The sequence below is a fragment of the Octopus sinensis genome, linkage group LG2, assembly GCF_006345805.1.
Source record: "Octopus sinensis linkage group LG2, ASM634580v1, whole genome shotgun sequence".
Classification (NCBI taxonomy): domain Eukaryota; kingdom Metazoa; phylum Mollusca; class Cephalopoda; order Octopoda; family Octopodidae; genus Octopus; species Octopus sinensis.
Window position 1 is genome coordinate 56,902,245 of NC_042998.1, and position 7,500 is coordinate 56,909,744.

The window sequence follows — 7,500 nt, forward strand, 5'->3', positions numbered from 1 at the left end:
CACGCACACATACACGCGCACGCACACATACACGCGCGCGCACATATACATTGGGCTTTTTTTTCAGTTTACTCTACCGAATTCAAAATTCACTCAGAATGTCTTGTCGGACCGAGACTGTAGTAAAGGACACTTGCCCAAAGAGCTACGCAGTGAGACTGAACCCAAAACCATGTGGTTCGGAATCAAACTTCTTACCATAATGAAGCCATAATTTTAGTTTTTATTTTTTTTCTTAGAGAGTGAGAATAGAGCTCTACTTCTCTGGGAAAATTCCTCGTATTAAAGAATAGTCTTCACTGCAAATTGTTGAGGGAATATGCTACTGGAGAATCTGTCCGGCGCTCGGTGGGCCATAACCTGTCATAGGTGTTGTATGTACCTGTGAGGAAGACAATCTGCATACCTCTATGTTGTTGTTTGGCTCCAAGTCGGTGCTGGCTGAGCAGACCAATAATTTAGGGCATTTTAGACGCAACCTCCCGTCTACTGTTATCCGATGTGACCTTCTTATTTTCAAAGATGGACAGTATGATTTGGGAAATATGTCAGTATGATATGAGAAAGATTTAGCTGATATTTCTGGCAGATCGATCATGCGTTTGGCGGCTCCCTTGATAGCTCGTAATCGCAGCTGGAGCTGATGGTAGGAATAACCATGCCAGCGTTTTATTCAGGCTCTCAGCTATCGGAAACAAGAGAAAATCCTTAACCTTCGTATGTTTGTGATTCGAAAAAGGGATTAAAAGATTATCTACCTTAACTTTCCTACATAGCTTTGTACTTTTAATTTTGTTCGATATTTTCTGGAATCTTCATATTATCAACAATGATGTCAAACAGACTTAGCTACCTATTTGATTCACAAAATATATTTAGTTTAGTCCTCAATTCCTACTAAGACAACCTAGACACGTCTATTGGGGAAACGTTGCTCACAACTGACATTGTTTCCAAGACATAAGAGGACTATTCATTTAGGTATTTTCGAAAATCTTTATTTAATAAGGCTGCAATGGCCTATGCATTTCGATTTATATAACTTGTAAAATGATAGCAATTCTAGCCTTCTTTATTCGAAGTTGTTTGTTGCCTCCTATTTTTCAAATGGCTTTTGAATACGAAACATTTCTTCAGAGGGCCGTCATCTCATGAAGCACTCTTTCAACTCTTCCTTAAGCTCCGAATTTTCAATTCAACCTCTTACTCATACCTAACCTCTTTCTTATTGGAGACGCCGCTGTAAACTGTAAATAATGACTTTTCTCTTCAGACACATTAAATCATATAGAAATACATTTCTACTTCGTGATATACGAAGAAAATAATAAAATATATAAAATAAAACCTAAATGCTGTTTTACAACTTTCAGGTAGAGAGAAAGCTTATAAAGCTGTTTATTATAATAACGCATTGAAATATAAATATTTAGGTTATCTTTACAGAAAATAAAATCACCTAGAAGAAAAGTATAAATCAACATGAAAAGACTTCTACGACACAAAGTCTTAGGATAAGATTAGCAACCGGAAGCAGACGTTTTGTTATCTTTGAAATCTAGTATCATAAAAATCTTATGCAATAAAATGCGCGGCTGTAGGTATAATCTAAGGATTAGTAGGGCTATGTATAATTAACCCAGCCAGGAGAGCACCGGACCAAATATTTTTCAACGCTTGATTTGGACCTGGTCAGTTTCATGATCAAATCCTATCAGAGGTGACTTTGCATTTTCTCCCTTGTTAGAGTAGATAGAATATATACTAGTAATATAGGGAGGTTAATTAGGGCGGCGAGCTGGCAGAATCATTAGCAAGCCGGGCAAAATGCTTAAGCAGCATTTCATCCGTCTCCATGCTCTGAGTTCAAATTCCGCGCGTCAAAATTTGAAACCAATATAGAGAGTTTAATTAAAGCAGCGAACTGGCGGAATCGTGAGCACGCCGGGCAAAATGCTTAGCGGCATTACGTCTGCCGTTACATTCTGAGTTCAAATTCCGCCGAGGTCGACTTTGCCTTTCATCCTTTCGGGGTCGATTAAATAAGTACCAGCTACGCACTGGGGTCGATATAATCGACTTAATCCGTTTGTCTGTCCTTGTTTGTCCTCTCTGTGTTTAGCCCCTTATGGGTAGTAAAGAAATAGGCATTGCGTTCTGAATTAAAATTCTGCCGAGGTCGACTATGCTTTTGTTCTTTCAGGGGTCGATGAAATAAGTACCAGTCGAGTACTGGGGTCGATGTAGTCGACTTAATACTTCCCGAACTTGCTGGCCTTGTGCCAAAATTTGAATACAGAGAGGTTAAATGCAACATATAATCTTTCTTTTAAAAAAATGTGAAAATGAAGTATTATATACTCTTGTGTCTATGTAAAACACCAAAAACTAATAACGACATTCTTTATAGATTTATGATGAACACCCTTGTGAGTGTTGGTTGGTTGAATCGCCAGATCATCGAACGAGCGCTCCCGGGTTACGTTCCGACTCTTTACGTTCTGAATTCAAATCGAGCTGAGGTCATCTTTGATTTTCGGCATCCATTAAATAAAATACCAGTCAAATGATGTTATAGCAGGACTCTATTATAAAACATGTAATTTGAGGGAGTCGTGGTTGTTGTTTCAAGCATGTCCATTGTCTTCATTGGCTGTGGCCCCCCATTGTCTTGTGTTTTTCCACCCCACAGGTTCGTGAGATTTCTCTATTGGCATTCGTCATTGGACCGTGCCAATACTGTCACATTGGCACGTACTAGAACTCCAATGGTTACGATGACGATGGTTCCAGTTGATCCGATCAACGGAACAGATTGCTCGTGAATTTAGCGTGTAAGTGGCTGATCACTCCTCAGACACGTGTACCCTTTACGTAGTTCTCAGGGAGATTCAGCGTGACACAGAATGTGACACGGCTTTCCCTTTGAAATATAAGTATTACTCATTTTTGCCAGCTGAGTTGACTGGAGCTACGTGAAATAAAGTGTCTTGCTCAAGGACATAACACGTCACCGGGAATTGTACTCACAACCTTACGATCATGAGCCGAATACCCTAACCACTAAACCACTAAACCACGAAACTTCACGCCTTCACACATTGGCACATATTAATGAATTAAATCAATGACGCATTTTCCACTTTCAACAAGTTTCTCTTCAATAATACTATTCATGCTTCAAGGCAATCCATGAACATCTCAACCCCGTCTTTTATCACTATGAATAATAGCTGAGAACGAAACAACAGTTTAAACCCCCTCCCAGTGAGTGTTTTTATAAACAATAGAATTGTTTGTTCTGCCATCTTTTTGGGGGGTTCGGGGCAAAATTAATTCTTTGTTCATATCCAGTCAGGAATGATTAAATAAATTCCAGTAATATAATCAGACAAATTGATTCGAGTATAAAAATATTGGTTCGAAACTAATCAAAAGATTCTTAAACAGAAAGACGCAGGTCTTATTGAGACGTTGATTCACATCCAGCCACTAGCGTTACTATGTGTCATTTTCAAATCTTTATTTTTCTTATATAAACCAGTTTGATATGTTAGCAACAAGAGTATTTAAAATTCACAATTGATGTTTTTTAGCTTGCTCTACTTAAATAGCATCTTTCAGTAAACATAAATTCGGGTGAAATAAACTCCCCATTAAGCTCCATTGCATTAGATACGCAACACCATAACGAAGTTTTCATGTGTCGCACCTGGATCTCATTTGGAAGGATTTTATAACCATTGGACAACACTTTAAGCTTCCTATACAATCTATAACGTTGTACAATTTCCCTAAGATCATGCGTACAACACCTGTAACTTTTGAAAACTTGATGTAACACATACTGGAATTATCCCTCGAAAGTTTGAGAAATAAAAAATAGCGATATAAATTTTTATAAAAGTCAATTCATGTCTCTACTAGTAGTTGGTGCATTGTTAGTTCGTCATTAGTATTTTGTTGTGTCCTTATTAAAAGACAATACTCATTTTCAGTGGTTTGGTTCCATATTGTTTTAAGTACCCCATTGATGCAAAAGTAGCTTCCGTTGTTTGTTGTGATACTGTTGAGATCAAATTAATTCTTGGGTGAAATCTGTTCCAGATTGACCTTCCTAACCAGATAAAAAGACATCCTTTAATTCGTTAGCACAGCTAAAGAAAGGATGAACTCTTGCAAATATATCTTTTATGATAGGTATTTAAAGAGTCGGGCAATGTTCAAAACTTGCTGTACAAGATATTGCTCAAATTATATTCAGGTAATAGCTGTTTAAGAGGCAGTTTCTAACACCACTCCTTGAAACGACCGGTGAAACCGTTCAATGAATATCAAATCCCTGCTTTAAAACATTTCAAAACACTCACAAAAAAAATATAAGATCTAAAAAGCAAACAAAAATATTTGAAAGACATTTTCCCCGTCACCGCCTGTTTCCGGAAATTCTACGGTTAATATAGGCTTATAAAAAAGCTAGATATATATCACAGGGTTTCGGCATTTTAAAAAAGCCTTGCCCAAGCCTACATGGTCATAAAACCAGAACCTCTCCGGATTTCCGAGTCGTTTAGACAATTGAAGGTACAAGAACCTCGTTCCGGACACGATGCCAGTCCGTTGCAGAATTACTCCCAGCTGCCGCTGATACTTCTTTTCAGCTAAGAGAACTGGAGCAACATGAAATGTAGTATCTTGCTTAAAGGCACAGTACACCACTGTCTGAAAATCGTGAGTCCAAAACCATAACCAGCCAGACGTTTAAGCTATATACAAATTGCATTTGTTGTTTAACTACTCAAAGACTGTCAGCATAATTTGTCAACAGAGTGATTTATTGCTTTGTTTTTATAAAGACCGTTCTTTCTAGTAAACAATATATAATCTGTAACGTCTTATTTTCTTATCAAGTTCCCGATAGAGATTTATTCTCACTTGATATGAACACTGTATTTTAAAGTGAATAACAGGAAAACGAAGTTGTGACGTTCATGCCGTCATTGATAATGTAAAAATTAGTTTTCTCCACTAACAACACTCTTGATTTCTTTTAGTGGAGTCCATTTTGCTTCAGACCTTTAAGCCAGGTTACCGGTGTCTGGCTAACAAAATTTTCTGATATGCTGCTTCGTACTGAGGTGATGCATATGCCATAGTTTCATCATGGTTCTTTCCTCACTTTCCTCTGGCAATTCTGGAGGCCTTGCAAAACAAATTTACAGTAGGCGCAGGAGTGGCTGTGTGGTAAGTAGCTAGCTTACCAGCCACATGGTTCCGGGTTCAGTCCTACTGCGTGGCAACTTGGGCAAGTGTCTTCTACTATAGCCTCGGGCCGACCAAAGCCTTGTGAGTGGATTTGGTAGACGGAAACTGAAAGAAGCCCGTCGTATATATGTATATATGTTTGTGTGACTGTGTTTGTTCCCCCCACCCAACATCGCTTGACAACCGATGCTGGTGTGTTTACGTCCCCGTAACTTAGCAGTTCGGCAAAAGAGACCGATAGAATAAGTACTAGGCTTACAAAGAATAAGTCCTGGGGTCGATTTGCTCGACTAAAGGCGGTGCTCCAGCATGGCCACAGTCAAATGACCGAAACAAGTAAAGAGAGTGAGTGTTATCTTTCATCCCCTTGCTAAAATCTGTAAGAATCAGAAATCAAAGCAAAATATCGGTTTTATCCATCTGAGCCAATCTTCAAGTCTTGTTTTTTGACATTTTCGCTTCATAGATTCCAGTTAATTACTGACATAATTTACATTTACTTCTACTGTCTAAATTTTCATAAAACTAGCAAGATAAAATGCTCATAATTGCCACAAAAATATCAACATTAAACAACCCTAAACTGTTACCACCAACACCTTAGTATAAAAATCAAAAAATTTTGGCTTTAAAACATTCGACACAAACTGCATGCCGCAAGGTTTGTTTTTTTTCATTTATGCGCCCTTTTCAAGTCTAGCCAGCCTCATGGTCCCGGTTTCTATGGCGTATGTGTTCCCCTCAGCTGGACGGGACGCCAGTCCATGGCAGCGTTACCCAGGAAACAGGAAGAAACAGTGAGAGAAAGTTGGAGCGAAAGAGTACAACAGGGGTCGCCCCTCCCTTGCTGAAGCTTCGTGAAGCTTTAGGTGTTTTCGCTCAATAAACACACACAACGCCCGGTCTGGGAATCGAAACCGCGATCCTCCGACCGCGCCTCCACATGCGCCCTTTTAAAGCCTAGCCAGGCTCATGGGTCCGGTTTCCCGGTTTCAATGGCGTACGTGTTCCCCAGCTGGAGGGGACGCTAGTCCATCGCAGCGTTACTCATTTTTGCCAGCTGAGTGGACTGGAGCAACGTGAAATGAAGTGCTTTGCTCCAGAACACAACGCGTCGCCCGGTCCAGGAATCGAAACCACAATCTTACGATCATGATGCTGAGACCCTAAACACTAAGCCACGCGCCTCCACTATGCTGACACAAGGACAGCAAGTTCGTGGGGAGGGTTTAAGACGATTACATAGACCCTAGTATTCAACTGGCACTTATTTTTTCGACCCCGAAAGGATGAAAAGCAAAGTCGGCCTCTGCGGAATTTGAACTCAGAACATGAAGACAGACGAAATAACGCTAAGCATTTTGCCCGGCGCGGTAATGATTGTGCCAGCCCAGCTACCTCCGCTTACCTCAAGATATTAGTACCAAACTTCCAACGCAGAGATTTCATAGTGTCATCCCTAGAGTTCCACTTATTAAATTACACTGCTCTGTTTATAAACTATCACATGTTTTGAATGTTTGGTAAGACGAAAAGACCAGTTTCATTTGACACCACGAAAACGTTAAGCAATTTTATAGAAATGGGATATACTTTACCCTTTGGCATATGAAGCACGAGACGCTTTGATAACATTTGACTGTCATGGGGTCAGACATCTATACAACATTTTCGACATTGATATGAAATCAATATTTCTAATAATCTGGCAGATTTCTATTTAATTAATTCTAGTTTCGGCGTGCATTAAACGTTCTTAATGAGTTGATTCTGCGACCCGGGTTCTAATTCTAGTTAGAACTATTTAAACCCACCCAAGTTACAAATCCCCAGTTTATTCTGACTCAAAATTAAGATATCTAAATAACCATTGATGAATTATGATCCCTACAGAGTAGTGTAATCCTTCCTGCAGAGCAAAATGGGCTGAAAGAATGAAACAGGGACTGGGCAAATTGCCATGTTTTATGCTTCAAAGATAGTTTAAAACTTTCTAAAAATGGCCAATACTTTGTGAAGAAAGAAGAATTATATAGGCACAAACCTTCTGGTGTCTTCCCATTGATAAAATGATGGAGATCAAAGTATTTTTCGGGGATGGGGATTATTATTTGTCAATTTAAGACCTACTGCCATAGGGTAATGGAAGATTTCTGGAGGCTGTACAGTTTAATCAATTAAGAAATGTACGTTAGAATAAGCTTCTGCTAACTTCTTTTGGACCAGAATAAGATT

The 7,500-nt window shown here is 39.2% G+C and overlaps 1 protein-coding gene across 3 annotated transcripts in view; it reads right to left on the minus strand.

The window, feature by feature from the left end:
- The window catches only part of LOC115231256, a 145,475-nt gene that overhangs the window by 113,688 nt on the left and 24,287 nt on the right, over positions 1 to 7,500 (minus strand). The gene's annotated exons all lie outside the window — the stretch shown is intronic.